General features: G+C 48.4%; 1 long non-coding RNA gene and 3 pseudogenes across 1 annotated transcript in view; 1 reads left to right on the top strand and 3 right to left on the bottom strand.

Moving 5' to 3' along the window:
• Window positions 1-19,203, bottom strand: part of LOC144129363 (uncharacterized) — a 34,790-nt gene that overhangs the window by 8,877 nt on the left and 6,710 nt on the right. The window lies entirely within an intron of this gene.
• Window positions 3,661-4,612, bottom strand: LOC144127706 (very long chain fatty acid elongase AAEL008004 pseudogene; annotated as a pseudogene).
• On the bottom strand, window positions 12,369-13,118 carry LOC144127705 (very long chain fatty acid elongase AAEL008004 pseudogene; annotated as a pseudogene).
• On the top strand, window positions 17,801-17,948 carry LOC144130708 (U2 spliceosomal RNA; annotated as a pseudogene).

Genomic DNA, 19,203 nt, shown 5'->3' with positions numbered 1-19,203 from the left:
ACGTACGCACGCACGATGATCAAATGCCAAAAGAATGTTTTCCTCGATTCGACCTCGTGGCACCGCTATCGATCGACGTTTGTGGTCACTTCCTCTCTTAAATGCTGCCGCCTGTTATTCAGGAGCTGCTGTCAAAAACAGGGACGCGGAAAGATTCGAGAGACGGTCGTGTTCGCGGAGCGGCCACGGCCGCAGGCGATGCTCCGTGGAAGCGATGTTTCTCTCGTTCTGACGCGCGCCGAGCCCCATCGACCGCGCGTGCCGATAAACAGACATAACGGCGCTTAGCGCGCCAGATTTGCGTCAGCTGTGAATATACAGTTTCCGAGAACTCATGAACACGCTCCAAGAGGCATAATGGCACGATAAACGACAGTTATAGCTCCTGGGCACGAGCGTCGCAGTCTGCTTCACGTGGCGGAAAAAGAGGTAGGGGGGTCGTCGCAGCTCGCTCTCTCTCTTTCAGCTTGTGAGGCTTCATTTTACTGCCTCGTTTTCGTGAAGCTTTTATGAATGGCTCTATGCTTACCCACTGGTCACCTACAGCAAATATATTGCTGCTCGGTCGGAAACTTCTCAAACTAGGTTAGGGGAAATAGAAAGGAAACTTTTTTCTGGAACAAAAGGTCAACAACGGCGGAAGGCAGTTATTTTGATAGTGAAGTTAAATAAATAAATTATTTTCTTTAGTTAGCGCAGTGCGGTGGTTATAGTGTCAATGACAGGTTTGTAGCCATGGACAAGGCGATGTCCTATCAGTTTTTTAAATGAAGAAAAAGTCGTCCTTTGACGCCTTGCAGCGCCAGGAAACTCATTACTTCTTTTTTTTTTTTGCAAGAAACTGGAACTGAGCGTTTCAGACGCGTAGAAAGTTCGCTACAAACGCAATGTCCGCTGGTGACGTGTGGTAATGTCAACGGTGCTCAATTCTAACTGCCTGCGCCATTGTGCCGTGATGGCCACTTCATTTTGCTTCGTCGTTTCTCAGGTATTCGTTTCCTTCATTTACTCCGACATCACTAGCTCATCGAATTTGTGAATGAAACTCGTGATAACCGATACTTGACCCCACACGGACAAGCCATCCTGATCCTGAGACATTCACGTCTGGGAACAAATCAGCGACGATAACGTTGTACACTGTTCTCATTCTCTTCCACGTAATCCTAAAACAAAAGTTCAAAATTACAATTGCGCACATGCAGACACTGAGAATATAAACGTAATGTTGCAGACTTCTGCTGGCTAACGAAATTGACAGTTGTTTCTTGAAAAACTTAAACTGAAGTAAATTGAGAGCCAAAACGACTGATAAGCACACATACTAAAAATCTTTGGTCCATCCGTGGTCGCTAGGGTAATAAATAATAAGGAAAAAAACATTTAGGCAAGTGACTCGAACAAGAAGTGTCACGGGTTAGAATAGAAATACTGAGAAAATCGATATTAGCTGAAAACAAATTTACGAAGCAAGAAACAAATTTTTCAGTTGTACACTTGCTAGCCTTATTAAAAACAATTTTTAAAAAGTTTTGGGACACAGTAGATTCGAAAAGCAACAATGTGGTTCCTGTTCACTTGGGTGAAAATGGCGGCGCCCACCTCCCTATTGAACAGTGTGCTGAACTACTGAACATGCATTCTACAGTGGTTTTCATGGAGGAGTTATCTATCAATATTCCACTGCCTTCCTATATATATTGCCTTACTATAAGCATTCTCTTCCTATAAATATTTTCTTTTGTCTATACACAGTCTATAGGCAAAAGTCTACTGAGAGTGTATGGCCCTATACATAAACAAAAGTCTATAGGAGAGCCAAACTGGGCCATAGGTCCGCTGCTGACGCCAGTACGGACGTTCTCCGAGCGACTCCTTGCAATTAATTGGACAGGGCGACTGGCTGACCCAGTGTGTGTGCCTGCACGGGGAAGAAACTTCTGCACGCGCGCGCGCTCTGCTCTCACGTTTGGACGCCGTTGTGAAACGTATTTTGCGCGTGCTATCCCGCTTCAGAGAAAGAGCAGCTCGTGTGCGCCGCGTTATAAGAGTGTTGTTCTTGTCAAGCCTACTTTTGTGTCGGAAGCGAATAACCACGTGGGATATGAAGTGAGAACTGAAATTGATGTCTTCCTCGAACGAAACTGCGGCACGAATGCGCTTCGCGTTTTTTTTTTTCATGTCTTCATATTGTGCTTGCTCAGCTCGCTCTTCTTGCTTCCGCCGTGTGCGCTGGCCACACCTTTCTGTTATTTTTCATTTCCCTTTCCGCTGTACTGGGCTGCTCACTCCAAGGTCGAATCTCGACGCCTTTCGATTTGGGCGAAATATAAAACCGCATTTCGCGATGTCGGAGTGCGTTAATTAACCTCTTTCGTTTGAAGTACGAGAGTTTTAGCATGGACGTACGGCTGGTGCGACCAATGTGACAACGCACTGACGTTTCTACATTGTCTTGCTCGCTTAGCCGCTTTTCCCGTACGGTCGTAGTTACCGTAGAAGTATTTATCATACATACATCTAAAAAATCGCCGTTAATCCCGATCCTTCAATACGGCGTTGGCCACACTCAACGTACAGCCTTGGGACGTTAAACTCACAAACCACTAAAACGCCGCAGCTCTGATGAGCGTCGATGGCACGTAACGCTATTGCACGGCTGTCCGGGGTCTGCAGTCCGTGTTCTCTAAAGCCGCACTGCTACCGCGTGTGCACGACACAAGGCTAATTCATATGTGGAATGATGCCTTCCCCCTTCGCAGTTGTACGCGCTGCCAGTTTACACGGCTCCGCAAGCCCCACAAGTTGAACGAACGTTCCCCAGTGGTTGAGGTGTAGCGCGGCACACGCCGAAAGAGGCAGCGCATCGAGTCCCCCAGATGGGTTTACCGCGGAAGGAGAAAGGCTTGACGAGTACTGAGGAACGCGTAGCCGAAGCATATGGAAAGCGATTTCCGAAGGAGGAGGGTATGGCGAGGAACTTGCACGCAAGTTCTGCCCACGCCAGCTGTACACCCCAACTAAAACCCAATATAACGCAACTAAGGGTGGTTGGTCACACAAGGTTAACCCTCACTGCCAGGAAAAAAGGAAAAACCAAGAAGTGAAAAGGCGACAGGAGAGTTGTGAGAAAGAAAATAGGAAAGTGAAACATAGAAGGGAGGGGAGGAAAAGGCGACTGCCGATTTCCCCTGGTCGGGTCAGGCCGGAGGTGCCGTCTACAGGAAGCTGGGGCCAAAGTGGTGTGTTGCCTCCGACGAAGGGCCTTAAAGGTCCAAACACTCGGCATCGGCTCAACCGCAAGGATCCCGTTTTCCCCGGACACGGCGATGCCACGCACGGCGAAGCGCGGGTGCTCGGGCCCGTGGTGATGCCTTGTTCACCATCATCCCCCTGCGGGGATGACCCTGCGGATGGTCAGGAACCCGTGGTGTCGCCACTCACCAACGTCTGCATGGAACAGATGCCCCCCTGCGGGGCTGTTTTATTTTAAGTGGCTGCTTTACATACGCGTGTGGCTGGACTAAGTACCAGATTGCTGCGAGGAAAAGAACGGCATCACACATGCACTTCGCTTTAAAAGTTCAGCTTAGTTCAAAGCCGGTGTCACATAACAGTGGCGCACTCTTTTTAGCACTTTTTCCAAGAGATTGGCTCGTATTTGTTCTCAGTTCCAGAAACAAGAAGACGCCATAATTAAGTGCACGCTCAGGTCTTCCTATTGAAACACACCCTTGTCGCACCATTACATGTACCTTGAACAGCGGCGAAGCAGGCGGAACTACTGACGTCATCTGCTCTTCCTTTCCGTGCATTTTTGCGCTGCCGTCGTCTTGGCTCTGTTGTAAGTGTTTGTATAGAAAATACGAAACAACACGAGAAACAGGATGACTATAGAAATCCACGATAAAGCTTGAGCTTTCGGGTAACCACAATTGATGAACAGTGGCAGAAGCATGTGAAAGGTCATCATTACGACGAACTGAGCCATCTGGATTTGGGTTAGGTAGCGCTTCCACCAAAGGAACTTCTGCACGGAGGGTCCCAGCAGAGATAAAAAGTAGTAGGAGTACATTATCACGTGCACCAGGCTGTTCAGGACGATGTCGAACATGACGTGGCCGTCCGCTCCGCAGGCGAGGCCGAACCAACCTTCGAAGACGACCAGCACGTGGTGGACCACGTGCAGGAAGGACACGTGCGAGTCCTTCTTGCGCAGTACGAAGAAGATGGTGTCCAGGAAGTCGGCGATTCTCACCCACAGGTACCACCAGGCGAGGGAAAGCAGACTTATGGTCATATCGTCACGTGCCCCAAAGTCGATGCCCTGACAGAGGAGGCTGTAACCACCTCCCAAGTGTGTCCTGGACAGGAAGGCCACCACGAAGTAGCAGTTCAGGGCCGTCATGGAAGCGTCGTAGAGCATGATGAGCGGTTTGATGTTGTCGAAAGGTTTGCGCCGTTTCATGAAGCGAGGCCCACCGATCTTGGCCACGTAGACGTAGGCGCACAGCAGCACCGTGAGGAACTGCTTGTTGCCCACGAAGGCCCATCCCTCCGTGCGCGGATCCCGCGGGAAATACGTTACCAGTGACTCGTACAGTGTCGCCATTGCAGCACCGATGAAAGGTATTCCGGGCCTTCTTTAGCGAGTGGCCCAAATGGAGTCGCTGCTGCTGCCCGCGGTGACACGTGCACGACGGAACTTTCCGAGATTGGGTGGCGTCTTTATGCGCTCCTCCTTCTTCATTCCGTTGGACAAAGCGAGGACGAAAAACCTGGCGTATCGTAATAACGGTTTTCAGGCGCAAAGTGACGTCAGCCGGAAGCCGTGTTCAGCATCGAAAGTGGTCGAAAATAGAACGCAGCGAGGCAACGCTCGCGTCGATCCTTGCGCCTTGTACAATACTGTCATAACTATGGGCAGCCGCCGTATTATCTTTGGCCGCCGCGGGGCATCGATGCCGTCGCTGTCGTCAGAGTGTCCGTGCGTATTATGCATTAATTGTTTTGAAACTGTTTCCTTTATACGCTGCGCAGCCGCATGCAAATTCATGGAAGGCATAGCTGGCTTTTATTTTTTTAATCCTTGATGGTTCTTCCAGGCCTATTTCAGAAAGCGCGTCACGTATTTCGCAATGGCAGTGGCAACTGGCGGTTCAGTGTGCGGTTGGAGAATGTAGGCCACATGTTAGGAAGGAAAGCGAACGAGCATGAAGTCGTTTGGTTCACCCATAAAACGATCTCTTCTTTTTACAGAATTTTTGAACATATTACCATAGTCACCGTCATCATCACCACCATGTTAGAGGGATATTTTGCTATGAGGATACGAGCACTGTTAGACTGTTATACGATGTGGCTAACAGATTTTTCTTTTCGTTACAAAGACGCACTCACGCGCATTTGGGCGCGCAACATAACGGTGAGAATGTATACGTACGCTTGCCTTCTAGAGTGAAGGCCTTTTTATAGACTCTCTCCTTGCGCTTTGTCTGCTATGCTGCTATACACTGCTGTACTATACGCTCGCAAAAGTGCGCTTCATTGCTCCACTCGCCAAACGCATGGAGTGATGCATAGCTGGTTCCAGCACCGATCCAGGAAGCTATATCGGCCCTATAGCACCGCGAGCTCTTTCTCTTGCAGCGAGCGGAGCTGCTCCGGCCCGCACCCGCACGCGGCTCCACCCCACCTCACACCGTGAGTCACTGCTACAGTTTTCACCCGCGAGCTGCAGGCCTCGGAAACCTCTGCAACCTCTCGCCGTCTTGCCGCAAAATACTATATGGCTCAAGTTACAACAATATGGAAATTCTTTTTAGTGCGAAGCTCTACTCAATGCAAAACTAGAATTTCAGTCCGTATGCTTATATGGCACTGAAGTGACCTTCGGACTTAGGCGATTTCATAGGAACAGCCTTAAGTCAGATGCTGAAGCATACTTTGACTATGGCCAATGCGATATTGTCTCAAAATGAAACCCGAGTCGTTTCACCCACCAAATTTGGCCTATCCCAACCCCGAAATTCAACCTTCATCGATTTGGACCAAAATATATGTCCAGGCTAATTTCAATGTGCTCGATACGATGGTAGTCTCCAAATTTCACCCGCACCACTCCCAAATTTGGCCCACCCTCGAAATTTGACATTGGCCGATTTGGACCAAAATTGATGTCCAACCATAATTGAGCGTGTCCTACAAGATAGTGACCTACAAATTTGGCCCGGGTCATTTCCAAATAATTGGCGCGCGCCACACCCGAAATTTGACCTTGGCCGGACCAAAAACGATGTCTAACCATAACTGCGCGTGTCTGACACAATGGTGACCTCCAAATTTGGCCCGGGCCATTGCCAAAATGCCATCGCTCGACATTTGGGTATCACCATGGTTAAACCGTGCCTAGCTTTTTGTGTCCCCTTGAGTGTTGATTCATGGTATTGACCCATTGATTCATGAGTCATGGTACCCAAAGATTCTCACTGAGCAGCTCTACAAATGCAGACTAATCAGAGATGACCGGAAAAGTTTTCAGGATACTGTGAAGGCGCTTCTTGTGCTGGGAGATGGCTGAAGCCACGCGGCTTCCTCTTATGTCTGTTTTATGCAGACCTTGATAAGTGGTGCAGAGAAGGGGGAAACGAGAGTCGAGAAAAAGGACACAGGAGATACAGGAGAGGGCTGTCGTGTCCTTCCTCTCGCTCAGCATCATGTTTCATTCATGAGGTTTCACCAGCTAGGCCAACCCGCTGCATTCGTTAGTATATCTGTATGTCTAATCTGTTCAGAAGAACAGGGCAGCCTGTCAGCAGTTACAGTGGCTGATACTTTTGTTTTATAAATACCTACGCGTTGTGTATACTTTAGATGGCGGAATTGTAGTTTATTGTAGCCTTGTGTTCACTGAATCCACTTTCAAGAATGGGTGCATCCTGTTCGTGGTTATTACCAACAAATCGAAACGCTTAGTCCTGCTCATTTTGTATGAGTCTTTTAAGGCTATCATTATGTGCGACAAACTAAAATCATCACACATAATCAAGCACTTGTTTGGGCGTCGCACTGCGTAGGCTGCCGTGTGCAGCCTTTGTCACAAATATACAGCCCGAGGGGTTTGCTTCCAAGCCATGCAGCGGGGCTCCTTAGCACATTTTACAGTCCTAAGCTTGGATGGGTTGAGGACTTGAGTTCCTCCCGCCTTCGTGAGATTAGGGTCCCTGAGTATGCAAGAGGGGTCGCGCTGCAGGGCTGAGAAGCAGAGATCTTGGGATGTATACTTTTGACAAAGGCTGTACATAACGTGGAGCAGGATGTATCCGGAATTATGTATATCAGAATGCATCCACTGGACAGGAGACAGATCTGTACCACATGGCCTGCCGAGAAAACCCCGACATACTAAATAAACAACCCGAAAGCTGAGCAGTAGGAGGACGCGCTGTACGGCTCTGAACTGCGGCACCAACAGCAGCTGGTGGGGCGAGCCCGAGCTGCATGCACCGCCCAAGGGGCTGCCGGAATAAGGGCTACACAATAAAAGTGCCCTTTCTCTGCCTCCAGGCTGCCGTGCCGCATGCATTTAATGGGGAATCTTGTTTCGCACTCTCCTTTCCGAAGGCCTGCACATTTTGGAATTGAATTTAACTGTTTATTTGCCATCTTGTTAAAAGAAAAACTGGGAGGTCCTTAAGTTCCGTCTTAAAGGAGCCCTGAAATGATTTTTTGGGGTGCATTCTAGTGCAACTGATCTGTATAGGTGGTGGGTGGTCTTTGTGAATATTCGAGGAAAGTTTGAAAGCTCTGCGTGGACCCTATATAATTTAGAGGAGGAGGAACAACTTTATTTACGTCATGGCCTAATGGCATCATGACCTAATGGCGCCGTGACAGGGGCCCAGGCGGCAACTCAGCTGAGGATCTGAGGCCTTTGTCGCTCAAGAGCCGCTGAGACCTGCTGGACGGCCCAGGTTTGCACGTCACGGTCAGAGCATTCCGCCGCAGCCGCCGAAATATTTTTTAATCACTCCTCGCAGTAGCTCGCAACGGATTAGGGCGACACACCTCGCCGCGAGTCCCCTACCCCGTCGACGTCAGTGGGCAGACAGGGCGAGCTTGAAGCTCGGCCCGTCTGCCTGCCGTTGTTGTTTGTTTTCCTGCCGTTGTTGTACGGCTTTCTTCCAACGGCGCGTTTTATTCTCCTTTTGAAAACGATAAGAGATTTTCTTTCGTGACAACTACCTGGCACGGTAGATGAGCGCAGAGCCCAAGCATCGATGCTGCTTCGCAGTTTTTCATTCCATGTCTTCCCTCGACCGCAGCCGTGGCCCGATGGTTTGGGCACCCGTCTCGGCTGCGGGAGATGGTTGGTTCGAAGCGCACCGCCGGACACACACCGGTAAAAATGGGTACAAGCGTCCCCCGGCCTGGCGCCCGGCTTTCTTTAGGGGTGTGCGCTCGGGAGAAGCTTGGCAGAAACTCCGTAAACTCCGCTGCGCCCGTCGCGGGCCAAGCTCAGTTTCGAACGACCTCGCGGCCTGATGGAGGTGGTACCCTTCGGCCAGTGATGTACGAACGCGACCAAAGCCTCGATGCGCTGTCACTGCCTGCAGCAACGCCATCTCCTCCTCCTCCGTGAGGACAAAGTTGCCCTTCCGCAGAGAAGGTAACTCCTTCAGCGACACGGCGTCTCTGTGACCACGCCTTCGCTCTCGCGAGATGCGCACACCGTCGTCTGCAGTTCTTTCGACAGAACAACGCACAGCTCTCGACGAACCTTTATCCGCTGGCACACAGCAGCATCAGCAGCAGTCGTAAAGAAAAAAAGGGCCACAAGTGCATGGTCTTCTACCGCACGAGGCGGATTTACGGTTGCTCGACCGAGGAAGGAATCACTGGCCCGTCAACGCAAGGGCTTGGTGCAAGACCCGTTTACAAATCTGTGCACCCCGAAATGACCGAAGGGCGATCTTCGCACACTATTCTATGCGCGGCGTCAACATCTGATACTTTCTCGTTCTTTGTTGTTTGCGGTTTTTGCCTTTTGTCGAGGGTAATCTCGGAGTACATTGCTATTACTCGGAGTTTTCTCTAGCGCGTACTTATCCTTGCGTGTTTGTTCAGCATGATATCACGTTGGTGTATTTCGTTGTTGTTTTCTGTTTCTCTTTGTTATCGACCGGGGTGCTCGCGTTATTCTCATTTCCTGTTACACCTTTTGATGCTATTTTTGTTGCTAATGTATGCTTCATGTGCACGTACCTGCAATCAGTTAAGCTTAGAAGCGGTTAACCATCCCCACTCTAATGCCTTACATAGGCGCTGTGAGTAATAAATAAAATAATAAATTACCGGCAGAAAGGTACTACTGTCGTCTGCATACATAGTAAACCTTGCCTTTGAGTTAATATTGACGGTTAAGGCAAATATTTAAAAAATTAGAGGCCCTAGAATACTTCCCTGGGGCACTCCGCAATGGACAGTTCTAGACTAAAAGTAAGGGTATCATTTTCACTATACTTGTATTCTGTTGGATAGGTAGGATTTGATGAGAGAGAATGCCTGTCCTCGTATGCCATAACTGTTTAATTTCTCTAGCAAAATGGTATAATCAACTACATCAAAGGCCTTAGAAAAGTTTGCGAAAATGCCGGCACTATAGCTTTTGTTTTCAATCTCCGCGAATTAATATATATTCCTTTTGCTCTACCAATGCTAGCTCAGTGTATTTGTTTCTACGGAACCAGAATTGGTGTGGTGTTAATATGATCCGTTTTGAATAAAATTTGCCATCCTTGAATGCAAATTTTTTCAGACAACTTTGAAAAGATCAGCAATATAGAACCGGCCTGCAATTTTTCAGATAATTACGAGCTCCTTCTTAATACAGAACGAGAACTTTTGCAGACTGCATTTTCGCTGGAAAAATTGCCGACTCTAAGCACTTGATAAAAATATTGACGTATATTAGGGCAACAATTTCATGTTGAATTGGGCATTTTGAAAACCGTCAATGTCACAACTGCTGTTGTTGATTAAGGCTTTATAACTGACACAACTTCATCCAGTGTGATGGGCTGAATGTATATCGTGTTGTCATTATGAGTGCACACATATTTACAAGCATAAGATGACGCGTAGCACGAGTAGTAGCTTTATTTGTGAAAAAAAAGTTAAATGCGTCAACTAGTTCAGTACCTGATAATTCTGCCATTGATTTGTAATTTAGTTAAAGGCTGAAGCAAATGGCCATGATTTAAGAGAGTATGACCTCTACCATAGTAGACTAAGTTGACGGCATTCAATGTCCAGGAAAGAAGAGTAATATGCAGCGCATGCAGGTCGCAACTACTTTGATCACTTAATGCGATGCTTTTTAAATGCGACAAGGCTATCAGCTGATCGCGCGTGAAGGAAATGTTGGTATTTATTGTCTCTCATTTTCATCTGATTGCGTAATTCAGATGTGATTCATGGTTTCTTGTATTCTTTTTACTTTTTCTACGTGCCCTGGAAGGATAGTTTTAGTGGTATAGTAGGGTCAGAACATCAATGAACCTATTGTAAGCCTCAGTGGCATCCGTAAGTTAAGCGATCACGTCCCATTCTAGTAGCAAGAGGGTGTCACGAAATGATTGCAGAGTTGTCTGTAAATAATTTGTACAGCGCCGGTGGGAACTTTTTCCTCCGTAACGCGCTTATTTCTGCGCAAGAAACACCGGCAAATGATCACTGATAGAACTCGATACGACACCAGATTTAATGTATGATTGCAAGGAATTAGTGATCAATCCAGAGTTGACAGGCATATTAAGTTGGAAAAACCGTTGGATAATACAACCATATTGAAAGCATTCGGTGAATGACTATTGGTGTTCATGTCAATATTGAAGTCTACACCAGCTAGTGAAGATTTGCAGTTAAGATTTCGAACCACAAATGCAAGAAAGGCAAGAAAAAGGCAGACATATCACCAGTCGGTGGTCGATAACACGGTATATACATGCTTATCAGTGCACAGTGACAACATTTCATAGTATGGCGAAACTGCAGTATAAGAATCGAAGATTTGACACTGCACAATAGCCGCAATCAGCAACGCTACTCGGCCCCCTCAAGAGTGTGACCTGTTTAAATAGTACGCGGTATAATTAGGCAACCTAATAATAATGTCTTTAATTAGGCAACCTAGAAAAATAAGTCATAAACGCAGCCTAGAAAACATCACTTTCATTAGTGCCTCATGTTTCGATTAGCATAAAAAACGAAAACTGAAAAGAAAATCCGGCAAACAACTACTCCAAGCACGACACTGTTTCTCACAGATCACGTATTTAGGTAAATACATTTTAGGCACACTATAGGAAATGCTGCTGCAATTTCATCTACATCATTAAGCAAGTAAAACTCCATTTAATCAAGCATCCATCAGTTATTTCAACGAATTGTACTTGTCGAGCTCACCCTTATCCTTAATATGAACTGCATGAGTTCCCTCGGTCTTTCGAACGAGCGCATTGCCGTTGACATACCAAGAAAACTTCTAACCTTCGTATTTTGCTACTTCTTTCGCAGACCGCAGAGACTTCCTGTTATACAGAGTCGCGTTTTCTTGAAAGGAAATTCGCGAGGTGTTGTCCCCAAGGGCGTCCTTTTCCTTAAGCCATGTGTCTCTTGCTTTCTGAAGCGGATAATTCCTGGAATGTTGCCCTGCGTAGGGGGCAGCTGAAGTTCGGACGCAATGTCAGCCTCTGCAAGCTGAGGTAGTTGGAGAAAAGAGACTTCACTTAAAGAGGATACCAAGTTCTCACCCTCCCCAGTAGGGATTCCGTGGGCCTCTAAGTTCAGTCGCCTGCTGCGGAACTCAAGATCACTGAATTGCCGTTGAAGGTCGGATTCTACCGACACCTGCGCTTTCCCTTTTCTGACACTCTTTTAACGCGATAGCGTTAAAGGCCCCGTTTACCAGAAAATCCGATGTCAGCTCAGAGTTGTGACGAAAAAATCATGGGCATAGCTCGGCAGGTTGTCCCCAGAGAGCAACGCAGGAAGTAGCTGGACCACCTAGATCACGTGAGCTTGTGGCATCAACACAACCTGCCCACTGGCTAGTTAGAAAACAGCCCACCGTGGCAGGTGGCAGTTACATTAATGATTGGTCGCACGGGAAGAGTAACCTGGGCCACACAAGGCCCACCGCTGGGAGCACCTACCGTCGTAGGGTAGTAGCACATCCTTAGCCACTGCAGCACTGCGCCAGGAGCACGCGGTTTTATCACTTTGTGACGCAATATGCGACCAGATTCGTTTCGAATGATAGTAGCCAGGCGGAACCGATTGTATGTTGTTCGAGACTGTTGTGGATATTATAAAACACGAAACACAAGAAAGAGGAAGGCGATAGAAATCCACACAAAAATATGCGTTTCCGGGTAACCGCAATCAATGAGCAGTGGAAGAACCATTTGAAAGGTCATTACGACGAACTGAGCCATCTGGATCCGGGTTATGTAGCGCTTCCACCAGAAGTACTTCTGCACTGAAGGTCCCAGCAGAGATAAAAAGTAGTAGGAGTACATTATCACGTGCACCAGGCTGTTCAGGACGATGTTGAACATGACGTGGCCGTCCGCTCCTCAGGCGAGGCCGAACCAACCTTCGAAGACGACCAGCACGTGGTGGACCACGTGCAGAAAGGACACGTGCGAGTCCTCCTTGCGCAAGACGAAGGAGATGGTGTCCAGGAAGTCGGCGATTCTCACCCACAGGTACCACCAGGCGAGGGAAAGCAGACTCAAGGTCATATCGTCACGTGCACCAAAGTCGATGCCCTGACAGAGGAGGCTGTAACCACCTCCCAAGTGTGTCCTGGACAGGAAGGCCACCACGAAGTAGCAGTTCAGGGCCGTCATGGAAGCGTCGTAGAGCATGATGGGTGGCTTGATGTTGTCGAAAGGTTTGCGACGTTTCATGAAGCGAGGTCCGCCTATCGTGGCCACGTAGACGTAGGCGCACAGCAGCACCGTGAGGAACTGCTTGTTACCCCCAAGGACCCATCCCTCCGTGCGTGGATCCCGCGGGAAACACGTTGCCAGTGACTCGTAAAGAGGAGCCATTCCAGTGCCGATGAAAGATCTTGTGGCCACCCTCTGCAGCAAGTCACCCAGATGAAGGTGCTGCCGCCCGCGGTGAGAGTGGACTTCGCTAGAACCGATGGCGCCTTTATGGGCATTTCTCTTACCTCAGAAAAAGCAAGACGTGTCGACAAGAGGTCTAGCGGGTTTTACTAACCTTTAGCAAGCATAGTACTAGTTTGGTGAAGTAAAACAGATTATGTATGCAGAGCTAAATGTCGTCAGAAATCAAATACGGGACGACACGGCTAAGTTATAAGCTTTTTCTCGGGTTTTGTACAGTCTCAAAACGTAACACGAACTGAGATGGCCACCTTTCGTCAACCGCGCGGCTACGATGCCACTGCCAAAGTTTAGTTGTTGTTGTTGTAAGCCTATCAAAAGATCGGACAAGAATCGGGAGGCTATTCGCCTGTACTCACTTTTACCTGTACCTGTACAAGCACGTATTTTGGGGAAAATTTTATTTCTGCGCACATCTTCCTTTTTCTCTTTATGCGGGCGCAGTCGCCGGTTGGACAATCAAGGTGCGTTTTTATTTTTAGCCTTGCATTCTCTAAACGCCAAGTCGCTTAAAGGAGCCTCTGTTTAAAAGGTAAAGAGTCCAAGGGTTTGCTTCTCAGTCATGTAGTCAAGCCGTTGTATCATCCGCATAAGCCGCAACTTCTGGCAGGATGGGGACGAGAGTTGCTCTAACCTTCTACAGATTTAGAACGCTGTATTACGAGTCACATAGCATCGTACAGAAGCAAACACGTGCTTTCGATAAGGGCTGTGCCTCAATGGACAGTGGAAAAATAAAAAAACCATGCGTCTTGAGCAGACAACGGAAAGTAAATGAGCACCTCGTTATGACGTACATTTTAAAAAATCCGACAGTCACCGAAACCAAGAGGGAGCATATAAGGGAATTTTCAAGCTTTATTTCCTCATTTTTTAACTTGTGGTATTAACCAAACGGAAATCAATGCAATAATCTTTATGGCTGAAAAATGATTGACCACAAGATAGAAGAGAAAGCAGCCGTATGCCACCGATGGGATCCGAACCCACGACCTCCGAACTGAGCAAACGGAATATAGATTACAAGATAGGTTTTCAATAATCTATGCCTTGTGCAGACTGGAATGACATATTCCATTATCATGGAGAGCTGTAGAACAAAGGAAACAAGGACGACAGTAATAATAATAATTGGTTTTTTGGGGAAAGGAAATGGCGCAGTATCTGTCTCATATATCTTTGGACACCTGAACCGCGCCGTAAGGGAAGGGATAAGGAGGGAGCGAAAGAAGAAAGGTAGAATAGGTGCCGTAGTGGAGGGCTCCGGCATAATTTCGACCACCTGGGGATCTTTAACGTGCACTGACATCGCACAGCACACGGGCGCCTTAGCGTTTTTCCTCCATAAAAACGCAGCCGCCGCGGTCGGGTTCGAACCCGGGAACTCCGGATCAGTAGTCGAGCGCCCTAACCACTGAGCCACCGCGGCGGGGCAAGGACGACAGAGAGACAAAGGAAACAGGACGAGCGCTGCACTTGTCCTGCTTCCTTTGTGTCTCTGCATCGTCCTTGTTTCCTAATAATAATAATTGGTTTTTGGGAAAGGAAATGGCGCAGTATCTGTCTCATATATCGTTGGACACCTGAACCGCGCCGTAAGGGAAGGGATAAGGGAGGGAGTGAAAGAAGAAAGGAAGAAAGGGGTGCCGTAGTGGAGGGCTCCGGAATAATTTCGACCACCTGGGGATCTTTAACGTGCACTGACATCGCACAGCACACGGGCGCCTTAGCGTTTTTCCTCCATAAAAACGCATAGGCGCCCGTGTGCTGTGCGATGTCAGTGCACGTTAAAGATCCCCAGGTGGTCGAAATTATTCCGGAGCTTGGCGCCTCACCTCTCCATGATGTCCCACCGACTGGCCCACACGAAGGTACTATTCCAGCATCACTGCTGCCATCATTTGCTCACCCACATTCGCATAAACTGTTACTAGTCAACTTTCGCCGTGTTAACGCTTAGCCGTCATATAAGTTTGTACCCACTCCTGTTGTAATACTCCTCTTCGGGCCTTTGAAGTAATGAAATGAAACCAAATGCAGATGTAACACACAAGTAGTAGATTGAAGAGGGGGAGGGGGGCGATATAGAGCGGCAGAGACAGCCAATGTCAGAGGACACGTGTTCGGAAGGCGCCTGGGTGTCTGAGTCTGCAGCCAATCAAAGGAATAAAGCACGCGTGTGTGAATCGCGGCACACAACGCATTCTTGCAAACACGAAGTCTCGTCCAGAAATCATGGATAGGCTGGATTCTTTTTATGCAGAAATGCATTCTTGGCCTCCACATGGCTCGGCTACTGATCCGGAGTTTCCGGGTTCGAACCCGACCGCGGCGGCGTTTCGATGGAGGTGAAACGCAAAGACGCCCGTGTGTTGTGCGTTGTCAGTGCACGTTAAATATCTCCAGGTGGTCGAAATTATTCCGAAGCCCTCCACTACAGCTACTCTTCCTTTCTTCTTCCACTCCCTCCTCTATCACTTCCGTTAGGGCGCGGTTCAGGTGTCCGCCGATATGTGAGACAGATACTGCGCCATTTCCTTACCCTCCCCCACCAAAAAAAATGGCTGTGGTTTAGCTCTGGTTAAACCTGTAGTGACGCGACAGCTACAGCTGGCCGAGTGGAACTCGCTCAGTCGAAATGCAAAGTCAGTCTTTTACCGCTGGGCGTTCGCAGGGCGTTCCTTCTTCATCTTCGTCCCTTGGCGTGGATTATAATTCACTCCCCAACCCCCACTCGGTTCCCCCGGCGGCAGCTGCTCCGCACCACGGGACTAACGACGTGACCAACAACGCAACACGTGACCAACCACGTGACCAGCCACGGCGCCGCCACGCTGAAGGCTCGAAATGCTACCGTAATGTAGCTATCGCTACAAAACCAATTTTCCACCTCGCACTTTCCGCGTTCGCGTTCGAACTCTCATCCTTGCCTTGAGTCTGCGGCCGCTAGGGTGCCTCGATGCCAGCGTCAATTTTAAAATCTATCTCTAAAAAAAAAAAGGACTCCGATGCTGACAACAGTACTGGACGGTTTCAGTATCAAAGATTCGAAAATACCGCTTTCCGAAATGATACAAAATGGCACTGAAGTTACCACCATAAATTGGTTTTCGAGGGAACAAAAATGGCACGTTAACTGTCTATCCCGGTGGACACCCGAACCGCGCCGCAAGGGAAGGAATAAATGAGGGAGTGAAAGAAAAAAAGGAAGAGGTGCCGTAGTGGAGGGCACCGGAATAATTTCTACCACATCGCACAGCACACGGATGCCTTTTGCGTTTCGCCTCCATAGAAACGCGGCCGCCGCGGCCGGGTTCGAACCCGGGAACTATGTTTTCTATCGATTTTCGCTGCATGAAGTTGGTAATACGACTGCTTAACAATCTACTGTTTTGACAGGTGCCGAATACTTTCTTAACGACCAAGTTATGCCGATACTCTCATTCTAAGTAGAAGCGTTGTTCATTAAGGAAGAGATGTGTTCTTGGCCTCCGCCTAATGTACTTTCTGAGCGCGGGAAAAGCAGCCGTTTTTTATGTTCTTCGTAACAATCATTATCATCGGTTGGGACGCGCAGTCGTAAGACGCCGCCGAGCGCTTGGAAACGCCTCTAAAGAGTACCATGGTTCTAGTACACTGTACCATGGCTGCGAAGGAAGGGATTAAGGAAGAGGAATAGATGTAAAGAAAAACACTGACAACGTTATTGCTTGCTTTCGCTGAGTTTCGCGTCCTTCGCACCATACCGCAAGCTTACTCAGCTAACGTTCCCCTCTTCTCTAACAATCCGAGCCCCCAACATCAGGCCTTACTCTCTCAATAAATAGTTCATTCATTCATTCATTCGCGTTTCTCGGCAGTCTTGTGCAAGTTGTCTCCACACTGCATTTCTGCGTCAGTAGGCTTTACCGGGGCGAAAACCGGCAGCTTTTTATTACTTATTTTGCGCCTTATTTGCAACGTCAGACATTAGGTAAAGGAATGAGAGCGGTGGTAAATATGAGTCGGCTTCTTTAATGACAGCCTTGAATCGGACGGGTTCGTCGATTGATATTCATTTCTGGGAAGACCAGTCCTGTCTATGATAACGATGCACACTAATTTCTTAGACGTAATAGCGCGGGTACGTGCTGGAGTCATAGTGTGATGCCTTTTGCGAGATGTCCGCTTCACCATAGCTGAATAAGCTGGTGGTGAAGGCACGGAATTCGATGGCGAGAGGCAGGAGTTGAAGAGTGCAGCTGAGATTTGTACGCCGAGTTTGTGGAGTACTATCTAACTGAGTGAGGTAAGTAGCCCGATTTTGAAGAGATTCAAGGCTCTTTGTAAGGTTAAGCTATATAGTAGGGGTCAAAGATAGCGCTGATAATTTACAAACCCTGGCCGCGCAAGGGTTTTGTAAGCAGGTGATCTTAAAGGTGTCAGACGGGTACGAAGCGAGTACTAAACGTCTCGATTAGCGGAATTTGTCATCTGATTTACAGGGCAAGGCAGCAAGAAATTGTCACAGGGGTGGACTCCAAGGTATTAAAACAGGTCGGTGGCAATTGTGGTACAATTGCGGTAGGCCTCTCGCCATTAAAACGTACCAATCCACCATGATATCTTATACCTGATTTAATATCTGCTGCGGGTCCTTGGACCCAAGATATTAAACTTATTTTTGGAATATGGCGGAGTGCTTGGCTTGAAGCACTCTGGCACGGGTCGGCCCGGTATTGCACTGCCTCCGGGATCGGCCCGGGGCATAATAGCGCGCGCCTTTTCTTTGTATCTTTGCTCTCCTATCCTTTAATTCTCCTACTTTCAGCACGCGGCAGTGAGCGTGGTTCGGCTTGAGCCAGTAGGCAGGCCCGTGCACTTTCCTTTTCTTCCTTCCTATCAGCAGCAGCAGAAGCATTGTGGTAGTTTTCGGTCTTTTAAATGGTGGATGTACATTTTTAAATGAAAGATGTAAACTTCAGGTGACGAGGGAAAGAAATTAAAACAAATTTAGTTTTATTAAGGGGCATACACTTGGGCTTATTAAGAGACATTCACGTGAACGGAAGCCTATGTGGGCTTGTTCACTTAACCATACGTGTGGAATAGCACGGCGCCAATCCCGCGTTGCGATGCGTCGCACTCCAGCTTCAGGGCTGCAGCCGGATTGAAATGGGCAAGTACCCCTGCCAGACGAAGGCCTTCTGTAGCTTGCAGAAATGCTGCCTCCTGCTCGTGTTCCCACACCCACCCTGTGTTCTTCTCTAGGAGCTCGTACAAAGGCGCAAGGACGGTTGATAAGTTCGGCACGAACTTTGCGTAGAATGTAAACATACCCAAAAATGCGCGCAGCTCCTGCACATTTTGCGGACTGAGAGCGTACATGGGGAGGTGTCTGACACCTTCCACATGGTTTGGGCGTGTCAATCTAACCCATCTATCCCCCCCCCCAACCCCAACCCCACCAGAGAGGACTGGGAGGCGGCCCTGCTCGGCTGTCAAGACCTGAAGAGCCAAAAGGCCTTGGTTCAACGGACGCGGGCGGCGTTGCTTGCCAGTGGAGCCCCGGAATAGGGGCTCCACCTATAGTACTGTGAGGGGAAAGGGCCAATAGGGTCCTACCCCAATCACCCTTCTGTAAAAATTTAATTGCTTATAAATGTTTTTCACCACCACCGATATGCTGCGCCGTCGGGTCTAAACCCTCACGGCCAAGTCGGTGAGCTAAGTAGGAAACGATGCCGGGGGAAATTTACATTTGTCCACTCTGAGTTTAACCCCGTCCTCTCTGAAACGCTGGAGCACAAGCCTTAATGTATCCGCGCCGCCGTGTCTTTTCGATACCAGAATATCGCCGAGGTAAGCCTTGGCGCCTTATAGGCCTTGCATACAGTGTCTATCTTCCGCTGGAAAACAGCGGGCGCGGAAGCTATGCCAAAGGGCAAGCGATTGCAGCAGAACAACCAGCAGTGCGTATTTATAACGCACAGTTTATTAGACTGGTCATCGAGAGGGACACCTG

This window comes from Amblyomma americanum, chromosome 4 (genome assembly GCF_052857255.1).
Source record: "Amblyomma americanum isolate KBUSLIRL-KWMA chromosome 4, ASM5285725v1, whole genome shotgun sequence".
NCBI lineage: Eukaryota > Metazoa > Arthropoda > Arachnida > Ixodida > Ixodidae > Amblyomma > Amblyomma americanum.
Note: the sequence above shows the minus strand (reverse complement) of the source record. Positions and strands in the feature narration are given on the sequence as shown.